The 14821-nt window shown below is 44.8% G+C and overlaps 1 long non-coding RNA gene and 1 pseudogene across 2 annotated transcripts in view; both read right to left on the reverse strand.

Moving 5' to 3' along the window:
* Positions 1 to 310: 310 nt before the first annotated feature.
* Positions 311 to 14821, reverse strand: part of LOC309857310 — a 30810-nt gene continuing 16299 nt past the window's right edge. The window contains exon 3 of the long non-coding RNA XR_014307621.1: positions 311 to 573. This is a non-coding gene — a long non-coding RNA (uncharacterized lncRNA). The remainder of the gene's footprint in view (positions 574 to 14821) is intronic.
* On the reverse strand, positions 12858 to 13344 carry LOC309857309 (large ribosomal subunit protein eL32 pseudogene; annotated as a pseudogene). Its single transcript has one exon. The product of its transcript is annotated as a large ribosomal subunit protein eL32 pseudogene (transcript).

The following is a 14821-nucleotide window of genomic DNA, read 5'->3' on the forward strand; positions in this document are numbered from 1 at the left end:
GCAGATGAATGTCCACTCGTGAAACAATCATGCTGAGGACAATAAACAGTAGTTTTGGATGGCAGATTTAAATTTCATTCACAGCCAAGAAAACACTCCAGATACATGATGTGTCTCCACTTCCTGTTGTTTCCAACATCTGAGTCCTCCCTTCCATTCCTGTTTCCACCACTTCAGTAAATGTCTCCCATCCTCATTGCATATAAAAAAGGCTCTGATTCTTTCTATTCTAATATCTGTAAGACATTACTGTGAACAAGAGCAGGGGATAATTCCTCCTCCAAACCCATCTACGAAATAAAGGGTTCTATTCAGGATCATGACAAGCTGAGGAATCCCTCAAGAGAACTTCCAGAGTCATTTCAACCTGTAAGGCTGGCTAAAATGTTCCTCACCATCCGCCACACCAGGGCTAGGACTGATGAGTGTCTCCACCATGCAGGTCCCTCTGGATGACATGATCGCTGGGAAACCAGGCACGAGGCAAGCAAAAATCAGCACCTGCTCTTCTGCAAAGTTTGTCTGAAGTGCTTGAAGCCACAGAAGAAACAGATTGACTCCTTCAGATCTTACCTAAAAACAAAATTAAAGGTGACAAAATTAAACACATGTTTATGCAGAGATGCACTGCAATGCAGATTCAGTTCTGAGAAAGAAAAACTAGAAGTTAAAGGTACCGTTAAACTCCTGCACCAAGTTCTTAGTGACAAGAAATCAGGCGTGCTGCAAGAAGCCCAAGGGTGAAGAGTTGGGGTCTGGAGCCACAGTGCCTGGTTCCAATGCAGGCTCTGCTTTTTGCTTTTTGCTTGCTTAGCTGTGGCCAGTGGAGAACCACCAAACTTCTCCCTTTGCATCAGTCTCTACCTCTGAAAAATAAGGATGATAAAAGAATTTACCACAAAGTGTTTGCACAAGGATAAGTGACTTACAACTGTGCCTGTATCATCAACTGTCATTTAATCACAAAAATAATGCAAAGACAATCATCCTCCAAATTTACAGTGTGCTTTGAATAGGGTTTTTTTCTATAATATGCTTATGTATCATGGAAAGTTCTTGAAAAATCTCCGAGCTTAATAAGACCTTAAAGACCTGGCTCAGTTATTTGACCTTGAAGCCCATTCATCAGGCATTTCTACACCAGCCCTCCTTTTTTTTTTTCTTTTTTTTTTTGCCTGTGCAGGTAGCTACCTTGAGGGCTGCCGCCAAATCATCACTTCCACAAAGAACCATTCAGAAATTTCTGGAACTCATATCATTGCTGGACTTCTGGCATAAGTCCATTGTTCCTGGTGGATGCTTCCAGTAGTAGGAAATGGAACATGCTCAATGAGGGCAGGGGGCTGTGTTTGACTTGCCCACTGCCATATCTCCAGCACCTAGAAAGGTGCCTGAAACACATAGCTGGCATCCAGTAAATGTGTGCAATAAATGAGTGAACTAGACAAAAATAGATATGCACTGGTAGACGTGGCCTGTGGAGTACAGCTTCAAAAGCAGGAGAGTATTGAGAGTCCTACATGGTAGGTTGCATGGCACTGAGTTAAAGAAAATGGGTCCTACAATCAGACCAAAGGTTAAACCTCGAAAGTTGTGCAATCTTGGACAAGTCACCTACAAGAACAAAGACCCCTGTCTTCTATTGATAACAGCTGGGAAGAGAGAATCCATTTCAGAACGAAAGGGGACACAGGACAGCTGTGTACGACACTTATATTGTGGTCAAGATGGCAGTGTAAATTCACTTCATGGCGTCCCACACCATCATCCCTCACTACCATTTGAAATACATGGTAATAAGAGATGAAATATATATATATATTTTTTTCAGTGTAACAGTATTCGTTGTTTTTGCACCACACCCAGTGCTCCATGCAATCCATGCCCTCTCTAATACCCACCACCTGGTTCCCCCAACCTCCCACCCCCTACCCCTTCAAAACCCTCAGATTATTTTTCAGAGTCCATAGTCTGTCATGGTTCACCTCCCCTTCCAGTTTCCCTCAACTCCCTTCTCTCCATCTCCCCTTGTCCACCATGCTATTTGTAATGCTCCACAAATAAGTGAAACCATATGATAATTGACTCTCTCTGCTTGACTTTTTTCACTCAGCATAAACTCTTCCTGGAAGAGATTATATATATATATTTAAAAGATTTATTTACTTACTTATTTATTTGACAGAGAGAGATCAAAAGTAGGCAGAGAGGCAGAGAGAGAGAGGAGGAGGAAGAGGGCTCCCTGCTGATGCAGGACTCAATCCCAGGACAATGAGATCATAACCTGAGCTGAAGAAACAGGCTTAACCCACCCACTTAGCCACCCAGGTGCCCCTAGATTAAACACATATATTTTTTAAAGATTTTATTTATTTATTTGGCAGACAGAGATCACAAATAGGCAGAGAGGCAGGCAGAGAGAGAGGAAGGGAAGCAGGCTCCCTGCTGAACAGAGAGCCTGATGTGGAGCTCAATCCCAGGACCCTGGGATCATGCCTTCAAGCCGAGCTGAAGGCAGAGGCTTTAACCCACTGAGCCACCCAGGCACCCCTAGATTAAATATATATTTTTTTAAGAAAAGAGAAAAGTTAGCAAGTGAACCTCGGTAAAAAACAAAACAAAACAAACAAAACCCAAAACTGACAAACATCTCCATGAAGCAGCAACCGCAGAAATTCTCAGTGATGCACAGATGTGTAGCGACAGGAAAAGATGTCTGGAGGCTGACTTCAAGGAGGACAAGTCGCTCCCACTGGAGATAAAGGCAGACAGAAAGGCCTGCTCGCTTGCTGCCTGAAGCCACAACTTCAACTGGGCTGCGGACTTGATTGCACACCACTTGCTTCACCAGAACACTGTGAGGTTTCCAGTAGCTCATTACATCTAAACACTACTGCCTCCTTTAACAAGGTTTCCCTTCCAGATTGCCCCTGACTTACAGGGATAGGCAGTAGGTGTCCCTCCACGTGCTCCTTCCAAATTCTCTCCTCTCTCTGCTTTCTTCTGATCCACTTTTTATTTATGGGCTAGCTTTATAGGATATCCCTTCTGTGATTAAACAGGTCTTAATAATTCTACCTTTTGTAAAGGAAGCCTTCCCCAATTATTTAGATGTTGATAAATATTTACCTCTGAATCTCCATAAATCATCACTTTATATGGCACCAACATGTAGAAAATAAGAATGAAGTTACCCAATTTTCAGAATGAACCATACAAATGACAACCTACCATCTAAAGCCAGAGACAGAAAGAGAACATCTGCATAAACTAAAGTAATGCAGGTTCCTTATTCATTCATATTTATTATGCAAAATGGAAGTTTTAGGAAGATTAGAATAATGCATACTTGTTCTATTACATAGGCAACTAATTCCTCTGTAGATGGTAATGTATCCATAACTCCATCTCCAATCTAGAATTTCTGAACACGAGGAGAGGGTATTAAAATCTCCTCTGTGGGAGGCAGAGCATTACAGTGTCTGGCTCTGGCCTTCCTGCTGCAGGATGAGACTTGCAATTAGTGATGGCAAATGGAATTCACAAAACATTTCTGGGCTTTAAAAGACATCGGAAAACTAGCAAAGGACTTAGAAAATGGTAGGAAAGGAAGCAGGAAGAGGGAGGTGGCAGAAACAAGTGAGCCAAAACCTGCTCTGTAAGCAACAAGCTCAAGAAAAACAAATCAGGGTGCCAGAGAACAAATGCCATTTTCACTGCAGGATATCTACAGGCCTGTGCCCTCCAGACCCCGTTCCCACCACACGGTAAGTTGGGGGAACTGAACCCGAGATTTCCTTAATAAACCAGGACCCTCAAATGGAACCAAAGTGATCCCAACCAAGAACACTCCCAGCCTCCTGGCAAAGGAAAGACAAACCCTCCAGGAAAAAACAGACAGACAAACAAACAAACAAACAAAAAAACCACCAAAAAACAGAATTAAAAGAGATTACATCTATGTTCCAATAAATCTGGTCTCAAAATCCCTTCACAGAGCATGCAAGAAATGAGGCCACTTTGAGAGACAGAAGACTGAGGGAAAATGAAGACTTTAGACACTGGAATGATCAGATACAGAATAGAAAATATTACATGTTAATTGTTTAAGAACACAAAAGAGGTTTAAAAATGAAGAAGGATCAAGAGCCTATCAAAAGCAAAAGGCCAAGTGTGAACATGGAACTGAAGGAAGTTAAACAGGGACCAAAAATCACTGAGACGTAAAACACAACAGAAAAAAACACCAGAATGGTGGGGCAGTAGATGAGCCCCGAATGAAGGACTTCACAACACTGCACCAAGAAGTGAAGACATTCCCCAGAATGCAACACAAGGAGGCAGGAGAAGAGGATGAACGCCAGCTTGAGAGACACGAACAACAGATGGGAGGTTTAAATAAGAATCCTGGGAAGTACAGCAGAAGGACAGAGTCAAAATTTCAGAAGAAAACAGCTGAGGATATTACAGAAATGATAAACCCAGAAATACAGGAAATGCACAGATACCAAGCAAGATGAGAAATCTTCAATTAAACATTTTGTGGTAAAGCTATAGAACACTAAAAACTAAGAAAAGGTTTTAAGGAAAAGGCATTTAAAGGAATGAACAGGGTGGAAACAGGGTTTAAAGCTGCTGCAGTGGTAAGGAGATGCTAGTAAAATGGTACCTGTAAAGGGTGACAAGAGTATTTTTACTGCCACTACTGCTAATACTGTGTCTAATGCACATAACAACTGAAGACTGCGAAGGTTAAGCTGGAGCAGAAAAAAATTAAACAAATTATGACCCTCAAAAGAAGGATCATGCCGGGGCACCTGGGTGGCTCAGTGGGTTAAGCCTCTGCTCTCAGCTCAGGTCATGATCCCAGGGTCCTGGGATCGAGCCCCGCATCGGGCTTTCTACTCTGCAGGGAGCCTGCTTTCTCCTCTCTCTGCCTGCCTCTCTGCCTACTTGTGATCTCTGTCTGTCAAATAAATAAATAAAATCTTTTTTAAAAAAAAAGAAGGATCATGCCAATGAATTTCACAACTCTGGTGATCACTTTAAAAGCATCTCTTCTTTTTATCATAGCATTTGTATCATGTCCATGATGAGATATTACAGCACACATGATAGAATATTTTAAAACAATAGTCCATTTTGCTCAAACTCCATGTTGAAAGCAAACGACTCTGACAAACACTTTGAAGAAGGTAATAGTAGTGGAACCATGTTTTGTCAAGAAAGCCCAGGGAGAAAAGCAGGTAGTAAAACCAAGTAGCAGTATCGAGGAAGGGCAGCCTCAGGAAAAAAATGAACACCGTTTTCTTCTGCTTTGTTCTCTTTTTTGTTTTCTTGTTGTTGGTATCTTTTTTTTTTTTTTTTTTTGGTCTTTCCCAGAAATCACTTCATATATATACACTTATCTGTTCAACTTCAGTGAAAGTTGGGAGGAAAAGGTGCCAGAACTTTTGAATGGTTGTCTTCAGCTGAGTGCTTATTTTCTTCCTTCAGTTTCTCTGGGGTTTCCCACTATTCTTCAATAAACATGTGTTGCTTTCTGGCAGGGTAAAGCCAAATGCATTTTTAAAAGAAGTAATGGCAGGTCATCCGTCCATTCAGATCAGGAGAGAGCCCATACCAGAAAAGGCAGAGAGGGTAGTAGACTCCCCTCTGTGAGTTCCTGCCCTCTTGGTCTTTCCTCAGCCCTTGCTCTCTGCTATGTCTCTCCAGTCACACCCCAAACCCAGAGAAACAAAAGGACTCTTCAAAACTTAAACCCTGTGAGAAGGGCCACGCGGAGGCAAGGAGAGCCCTGTAAGACTCTGAGCCATGTGGTCTGTATCTGAGACTGCACATCTCCTTGAGCCACGTTCCATTCCCTCCATGCCTAATGTTGGCCTTGTGTTCTACAGAAGCAGTCAGGGCATCCATACACTCCTCTCTGTGTGCTTTTCTGTATACCTGATCCCATCTCAACCCACAACATCCAGCAGCATACACCATCTGTCATCTCCCTTCAGTCAACCTGCAAATAGGTAAACACAGCCTGTAAAACCCACCCTTGTCCAAGCTATGTCTGGAGTTATGATCGTCTGTGTCTTTACCATCAAACTTTCTAAAAGGCTATTCTTGTGTGTGACCTCCATGGTCTCACGCCCAGTCACTCTATCTCTATGTCTGGCTTAGGACTCCACTACTCACCTCCCATTTTCTTTCAGTACTCAGTGACAACCTCCTCGATCTACCCCCACCCCCTAATCAAGCTGCTTTGCAACTTTTCACATCATCGAACATTGCTGACATTTCATTCCTTGAAATCTCTCTTCTCTAGACATCTGTGCAAAAATGCCTTCCTGGCATCAAAGCCACGTCCCTCCCCTTCCATCCACTACTCCTTTATTCTTCCCCTTTATCTGCCCAAGAAAAGAAGGAATTACCCTAAATCCTTAACTGTCACTCTCTCTACAAGGAATATATCCCTTGGCAACAGCATGATTGCATCTCTCTTCCCCCAAGCACCCATTCCTACATTTTGACTGTCCAACCAGAACCTACACCTGCACGTCCAACAGACACCTCAACTCAGATTGCCTAAAGCTGCACTCCTCCTCTTACCTCCTGCACCTGGCTCCCTTCCTGAGTTGCCACGACTGTTGTGGCAGTTGACAGATCAGACTCAACATTCTGAAAGCACGGAGGCACCCCTAAGCCTACTGCAGCATTTTTTTTTCCATAGCCGAGATATGGAAGCAGCCCAAGTGTCCAGCAACAGAAGACAAAGTGGTACATACACACAATGGTATATTACTCAGCCATCAAAAAGGATGAGATCCTGATATTTACAACAGTATGGATGTACCTAGAGGGTATTGTGCTAAGCAAAATAAGTCAAACAGAGAAAAACAAATACTGTTTCTCCAGGGATGAATCCTTAAAAAATGCCCTACATATTCAAGTTTTAAGGCAGGACCAGAAGCAACAGTTTTAGCATATATCACCACGATATAAAATAAAATCTTAAAAAAAAAAGGAAATAATAGGACAACAGCAATTAGGGTAAAAAGACTTAACAACTGTCTTGCTCAACATCACCAGCACCACACCAGCTACACGTCTGACCCCCAGACCAGCATAGCAGGTGTGAGGACAGGTCCAAGCAGAGAAAGTGTTACTTGTCACATTTTTTGAAAAATGATAAACATAAGGGATGCCTGGGTGACTAGGCTGGTTGAGCGGCCAACTCTTGATCTCAGCTCGGATCTTGATCTCACGGTGGTGAGTTTGAGTTCCACACTGGGCTCTGCACTGGGTGTGGAGCCTGCTTTAAACTAAACTAAACTAAACTAAAATAACACCTCTGTCAAAAGTACGTGAATTCACAACTTACATGTAAGTCAAGTTCTACTTGTTCTAAGACAGCATGAAAACCAAGATGTCGTTATCAAGACAGGAAGCAAGAGAAATTGTGTATTCCATGTGCCGTGAGATGACTCCAACTGCATCCAAGTCAGCCATGGCCCTCCACACATCTGCAAGAGAGGGTATATTATCCACATTAGCACAGAGGAAACCAAGGCTCAGAGAAGTTAAAAAAAAAAAAGAGTCCAAGATCATAGCATCATTTAGCAGCATAGCCAGAATGTATAGGAATTACCTCAAAACAGGCCACACTAGTGGAAGAATACCTTAGTGTGGAGTTATGAAAACCCAGGTAGAACGCTGCCTCAGAAAGGCAGATAATCAATAAAGGAAAAATAAAGAGGCGCCTGGGTGGCTCAGTCGGTTAAGCATCTGCATTGGGCTCAGGTCATAAATAATTGTGGGATCTTGCCCTATGTCAGACTTCCTGCTCAGCAGGGAGTCTGCTTCTCCCTCTGCCTCTGCTTCCCATTCATTCTCATAAACAAACAAATCCATAAAATCTTACCCAAAAAAAAAGAAAAAAATAAAGATTATAAGCTTACAATAAAGATATGAATGACGAGTCAAAGCTTTCAGTGACACACCCACACCTGCCTACAGTTCACTGGCTAAAACATGGGTGGAATTGATGGGGTTAGAAGAACAGGAGGCACATAGGCCTGGACAGCACAGCCCCAGCAGATGCAGAATCCTGGTGTAGGTTTAGCTAGCTTTCATTGTCCTTTAAAATGTCAAAGCTAAAGAAATCTGGTAGGGTTATTGAAGTCTGATCCTGGGGGATGCCTGGTTGGCTCAGTCTGTTAGGCAGCAGCCTAACATGAGTCAGGTCATGATCACAGGGTCCTGGGATCAAGTCCGGCATCAGACCCCTTACCCAACCAGAAGCCTGCCTCTCCCTCTGCCTGTTGCTCCCCCTGCTTGTGCTCTCTCACTGACAAATAAATAATCTTTAAAAAGAAAGAAGAAAGAAAAAAAAAGAAAAGAAAAATAAAATCTGATCCACAGTATAGAACAACACAAAGGATGGTACTTTTTTGGGCTGATTTCTGTTTGTTTGATTTTAAGTAGGTTCCACAGCCAGCACGGACACTAGTGCAGGGTTTGATCTCAGGACCCTAAGACCATGAACTGAGCCAAAGGCAGACAATCGATTAAGCCACCCAGGCACCCCACTTTCTTGGGTTCTAATGGGACTTTTCCTAGGTTGTAATCCTAGCTGTACTGGCTGCCAGGGGGAATGAAGTCCAGCACCAAAAGAAAAGCATCCCAAGGCAGCAGTCCTCTGCAGAAGATTTGCTGGTGGCTGCCATCATCAAAGAGTCAGTGGGTGAAGTTGTTGAAGCACAGTGGGAACAATGATAGCCACTGACTTTTGGGTGTCACTGAATCATCCTACTCATCTTCAGGAAGCCTGGCCCTTCTCCAGTCAACACAGCAAAAGCAAACTTGTTAGAAGAACAGGGGAGGGGGTCATCTCCCTCCCTCCCAGAAATTGAAGCAACCAGCCAAACAGTGCAGCACTGGAGTAAAAATAAAAATATGAAGGAATGTGGCTGCACCTGGGTAGCTCAGTCTGTTAAGCATCTGCCTTTGGGTCAGGTCCTGATCTCAGAGACCTGGGATCTGAGACCCACATCAGGCTCCATGCTCAGTGAGGAGTCTCCCTTTCCTTCTCCCTCTGCCCCTGCTCCTAGCTCATTCTCTCTCTCTCTCAAATAAATAAAATCTTTAAAATAAGAAATTTAAAAATGAAGGAATGAATCAAAATGCAGAATTCAGAAACAGAACTACAGATATAAAAACTACATATAAAAACCTGAAATATGACCCGGTGAGTGAGGAAGGATTATTAAATCATGATACTGTATGAATTGATTGCCAATTTTTTCTTAGAACATAGAGCACACTGCACTACACGAAAACGAAAACACAAAATTAGGATTGAATACAAAAACAAAATTATCAGTGTTATTCCATCAAGTGTTTCTCTAACCTACTGATCAAAACCTCAGTTCATCCTCCAAAAGAATCTGGGCACCACCTCAAAACACATGAACACATTTTCAGGCCACAGTTCACACTGCTCCAGTCCCCACTCTAAGTCCTGAGCCATGGGCTCCTCCAGGCAAAGCCACCACCAACTAGGCCCCTGCCCTAGAAATCCCCAAACCCATCCACTTCACAACAGGGAGACTCAGGGAGATTCAAATGGGCAGAAACGTGGGACTTTGACTTTTTTTTTTTAATTAAAAGAAAAATACAGCAAGAAACATTTCTAGCACAAAGTGAAGAGCTCATCTTTCACAATGTCGAGAGTATTAGAATTATCAATACACCATCAGTAGTTTGATAGGTCAAACAGGCCAAAAGCTGGAAACACAAGAGGAAATGCTCACAGCAAACAGACCTGAAAGCCAGGGCCTGGACCGGCTGACATGGCTCTGCCGCTTACCACAGCGAGAAAGTGTAACTTTCCTGGGCGTCAACTTCCCTCCTGGCCAGCAGGATAGTGGCAACACCACAAAATTCATATCTGGTCGGGGATTACGTGAAAGGAGAATGCTCAGTGAGAGCCCCGCCACACCGCCCGTCCAGCCACAGTCTGTGCCCAGTAAATGGGAATTTCCTCTACTGCAGCCACACGAAGAGCTGAAGGATCTGCACAGGATGCCTGTCTATTTACCAGTCACAAAACCACGTTCTGCCATAAACAGAGAGGGCAAGAGACCCCAAGAGATGGGAATATCCCTCACCCTTGCCTGGACCAGGCTTTCAAGACAAGTTGGAAAGCCCACAGCAGCTCTGCCACTGACTCTGAATGAGCCTTTGGAAGACAACACCATCCCAAACAGCAGTTTAATTTACTTCTCTTTAAAAAGCAGTGAGACAAGGTCTTGGCCACATCTTCATAAATTAACAGCTTAGGAGGCTAAACCCCAATGATTTAGTTATGTCCCCAGCAGGCACACCTCCACTCGTGGGCAGCTTCAGGGAGAAAGGGTGCCTCCCCATCCATGAGGACACCCTCTGACATTCATCTGAAGATGCTTCCTACCCATGGGCATTTACTCCCTGGAACGCCCCCCCCATCTAAGTTCCTCTCTGGATGCTGCACGAGGCTTCTTCCTCACACCCCCATCACCACTGGTGACACCGCAGCTACCCCCGAGCCTTCAAGCAGGGTGCACCTATCTTTGCTGCCAAGCGTCCCATCAGCCCAGCTCCATCACTGTTTTCTGTACCCATAATTAATTAACTTATGCATGTATGTATTTATTTATTTTTACAGCTTCATTTATTTTAGGGAGAGATAGACAGAGAGAGAGATACAGAGAGAGCACACACACACAAATACAGGGAGATAGAACCTCCAGCAGATTCTACACTGAGAGCAGAGCACACCTCAGGGCTCAATCCCACCACCCTGAGATCATGACCTTAGCTGAAACCAAGAGTTGGATGCTTCAATGACTGAGCCACCAGGCACCCCTCTGTACCCTTAATCTTAAGAAGACAGACACCGCTTCTTTCTGTCAGCCACGGCCTCATAAGCCATCTGTCACACAGCCAAAGGTTCCAGAGGGTAGGACCAGGTCTGCAACACCAGTGATGCCAGAGTATCTCCATAAAACTACAATCTAGTGAGTACCAGACTCTGCTCTAAGCTCCTAATATGGCCTTCTATTTTGTACCCCTCACAGACCTACATGCTAGGTATTATCCACAGTGCACAGAGGAGGACACTGAGGTCCATGGCTTACCCAAGCGATCTACTTTTATGTGGCAGCAGCAGGGGCCTGAACCCAAGTCTGTGACTCCAAGGCCCCTCCGTCAACTCTGTTACTCATGCAGCCCCAACACAGTCATCAAATACCTCCCTAAACCCTCATCCCTCCTGTGAAAAAGCATGGTCTTCTGCCATTTCCCAGATGGGAAGAAAGCCGGCGTGAGCCAGATATAGTGACCTGCCCATGATGGTACAGGCGATGTCCCCCCTGTTCTCCCTCCAACACCCATGTCATTCTGCACGAAGCCCCATGGGGTCCTTCATGCTTCCAGTGGAAAACTCTGGTGAGACCACCAGTCTCCTGGCAGGCCTTCATCTTGACCCTGGACGACACGACCAGTTAGGAGAAACCGGCTAGTTAAGCCTCTGAAATGTGGTCCTACCACCCAGGAAAACCCCCTTATCTCCAGGGCATTGCCCGTGTGAATTAGCTGGATTTGTAGAGGGCTCCACAAGCACCAGCCTTGCTGAGTCACTTTCTCTAAGGTGGTGGCTGAGACAAAAAGGACCCAGGAAAGAAAGGCATAGGCTGTTGTGGAACTCCAGTGCCTTGGCATCAACAATTAATGTGAGCAGCTGCCTCTGCTCACCAGATCTGCATTTTATGTGGGGCACACTGTTCAAAGTTTACACCCCCCATCTCTGTAACCTTCACGACAACCCCTGGAGCTCCCTGCATCATCATTACCACCTCACAGACAAGGAGACAAGTCATGAGGGGTGTGTAGAATGATGCAGCTCTGTGCTGGGGCCAACCTGGGGAGGACCCCACAGGCTTGCTCTTCCCACTGCTGCAGAAGCAGCTGAAAACAACGAGTTTTTCAGTTTGCATTATGTAGAGTGGAAAAGTCAACCATAAAGATCATTCAATTTTTAAATGGGTTATTCCTCAGGATAAAAACAGTTCCAAAAAATAATTTCCGAGAAGTTCAACATATTCTTCCTTCCAGGTGCCTGGCATGTGATGGAATGTTGTTAAAATAAGTTCTGGCCCATCAGCATGCCAGACAGAAACTGGAAGTAAGCTGTTACAGGTCCCCAAAGGCTCCGTCACAACCCTAAGGAGAAGACATAACTTTCACTGTCCCAAAGTGGTTATGTTTTAAACAAAAAAACAAAAAAACAAACAAAAAAAAAAAAAAAACAGGCACAGGTGGAACATTTTAAATTACAGACTTTCAATGCAGGGGCAGTGGGGGCAGGGGGGGTTGTCCCCCAACTACCCCCAAATGTTTCAGCTATATATAGTGACTTACCAAAGTGACTCCTCACAAGTACCTACAAGGCGACTGACAGGCAACTGACCGGCAACTGACCGATGAGGAAGGTATTCGGACTGCTTAACAAAACCAACACAACTTAGAATCTTCATTATTAAGAAGAGAAAACCATTTATTAAACACTCGCCAGGCACCAAACCCTCTAGGCACTGTCACACGATCTACTCATCACACGGCTGCCAAACTCAGTGCAGAAACTGAGGCTGAGTAAGTCACCTAAGGTCATGCAGCACCAGAAACTGGATTCCAACCAGGTCTGACATCAAAGCCCACCCCAGCTTGCTGCAATGCTTCAGAACCTAAGCTTTGTGATGATCAATAAACTACATGCTTAACAATGTTTACACATCTCTGTTAGAATTCAGGGAAAGATTTTTTTTTGTTTTTTTTTGTTTTTTTTTAGTTTTATGCTTTTATTAACACAAATATGACGTGCACAACAAGCTGTCTATTCATTTTCTTCACTGCGCAGCCTGGCATTGGGATTGGTGACTCTGATTGCCAGCTGGGCTGCTCTTTCCACAATAGCTTTGCGGTTCTTGGAGGAGACGTTTTGAGCAATCTCTGCACAGTAAGATTTGCTACACATCAGCAGCACTTCAACTCCTTGACGTTGTGCACTAGGAACTTCCTGAAGCCACTGGGCAACATGTGCTTTGTCTTCTTGTTGCTCCCGTAAGCAATGTTGGGCATCAAGATCTGGCCCTTGAATCTTCTGCGCACCCTATTGTCAATGCCTCTTGGCTTCTGCCAGTTGCGCTTAATTTTGACATATCGGTCTGACTGGTGCCGGATGAACGTCTTGGTCCTCCTTTTAACGATCTTGGGCTTCACCAAAGGTCTGAGGGCAGCCATAATGCCCAGTAACAGATGGCTGCCACCTCCGCAGGCAGCGCCGAAGAAGAGAGCCCAGGGAAAGGTTTTTAAAAATAACATACACAAGGGGAAAAAATGATACAGGTTCTGGAGGCAGGCTGCCCAAGGTTCAAATCTTGGCTCCTCCACTTGCAAGCTGTGTGACCTTGGACTCCTTTAGCTTCCCTGTGCCCATATTTCCATGCATTAAAATGGTAGCCATAACAGACCCTATCTCCTAAGGCAAATAAAGCATTTTGGTGTTGTTGTTCTTGTTTTAAGATTTTATTATTTATTTGACAGAGAGAGAGAGACAGGGTGAGAGGGAACACACACAGGGGGAGTGTGAAAGGGAGAAGCAGGCTTCCCACTGAGCAGGAAGCCTGGTGAGGATTAGATCCCTGCACCCTGGGAGCATAACCTCAGCTGAACAACTGAGCCACCCAGGTGCCCACAAATAAAACATTGAGAATCATTCCTGGCAGGAGTTAAACCTCAGAAGGTGTGGGCTGGTGTTACTTCTTGCTGGCCACTAGATAGAGTCAGCAGCCTCAGGCCCACTGTTTTAGCAACTCATTTGTATAAACAAAGACCAGGTTCAGCCACTTTGTGCTTACCCTATGGTTTCTTCCTGTCACTAACATCTCTCCTCACTCCTGCTCTGTGGCACTAAGCTCTGGGCCTCAACTTCCCATCTGTCAAATGAGGTGAGGAGCCCAGCTGATCTATCTGAGGTCCTTCCAGCTGGGCAACCTAGGGTTCTTGGTAACTCAGGGCCCAGAAATTTCAGAACCATCCTAACACAAACATTACCAAATGACACTCACTCAATTTCCTCAAATCTTCTCTTCCGTGTTATGTATAAATGCTTATTTTTATGGCAAATCTTCTCCAAGATCCCAGAGCTCCACGAGCACCCAGAATAGGCTGGGCAGGCATCCCCAGTGCTGAGGCTGGTGACATGATGGTCAGAAGCTCTGACCTCCAGGGGAGATGGATTCCAAATCAAGCTGCTCTGATAAGCAGGTCTTCCCTGTTAGAGAGGATTTCAACAGAGCACAGTTAAGAGGAAGTGCAGGTAAGAAACTCAGAACTTGGCCCACCGGACAGAGGGCAGTAGGACAGTGGGCCGGAGGGGTGACAGAGGGATTGAGAGGAATGGCACGATCAACAGAGGCCAGCCAAGGCAGCCCTGATGCTCAATGTGAGAGGGTGGGCTGGGGATACACTGTGAAAATGGCTTCAAAGGCAGGAAGCAAGCCCAGCTCAGCACAAAGCAAAGTCCTGAGCAGGAACCTTCTGGGACCAGGTTGGACACTAAGGTGAGCTGATAATGGCTGTGGCACCCAGTGAGTCTGAATCTCACCCATGCCTCTCACAGGCTGGGTGACCCCGGACCAGTTATGCTATGTCCTTTAATGTTTCCTAAAGGGTATATTCACTCCATAACCCTGAGCCATGTTCTCATTTCGGTGAGTGTGGGAGGCCGCAA

Source organism: Mustela nivalis (assembly GCF_964662115.1).
Source record: "Mustela nivalis genome assembly, contig: HAP1_SCAFFOLD_617, whole genome shotgun sequence".
In the NCBI taxonomy this organism is placed as follows: Eukaryota; Metazoa; Chordata; class Mammalia; order Carnivora; family Mustelidae; genus Mustela; species Mustela nivalis.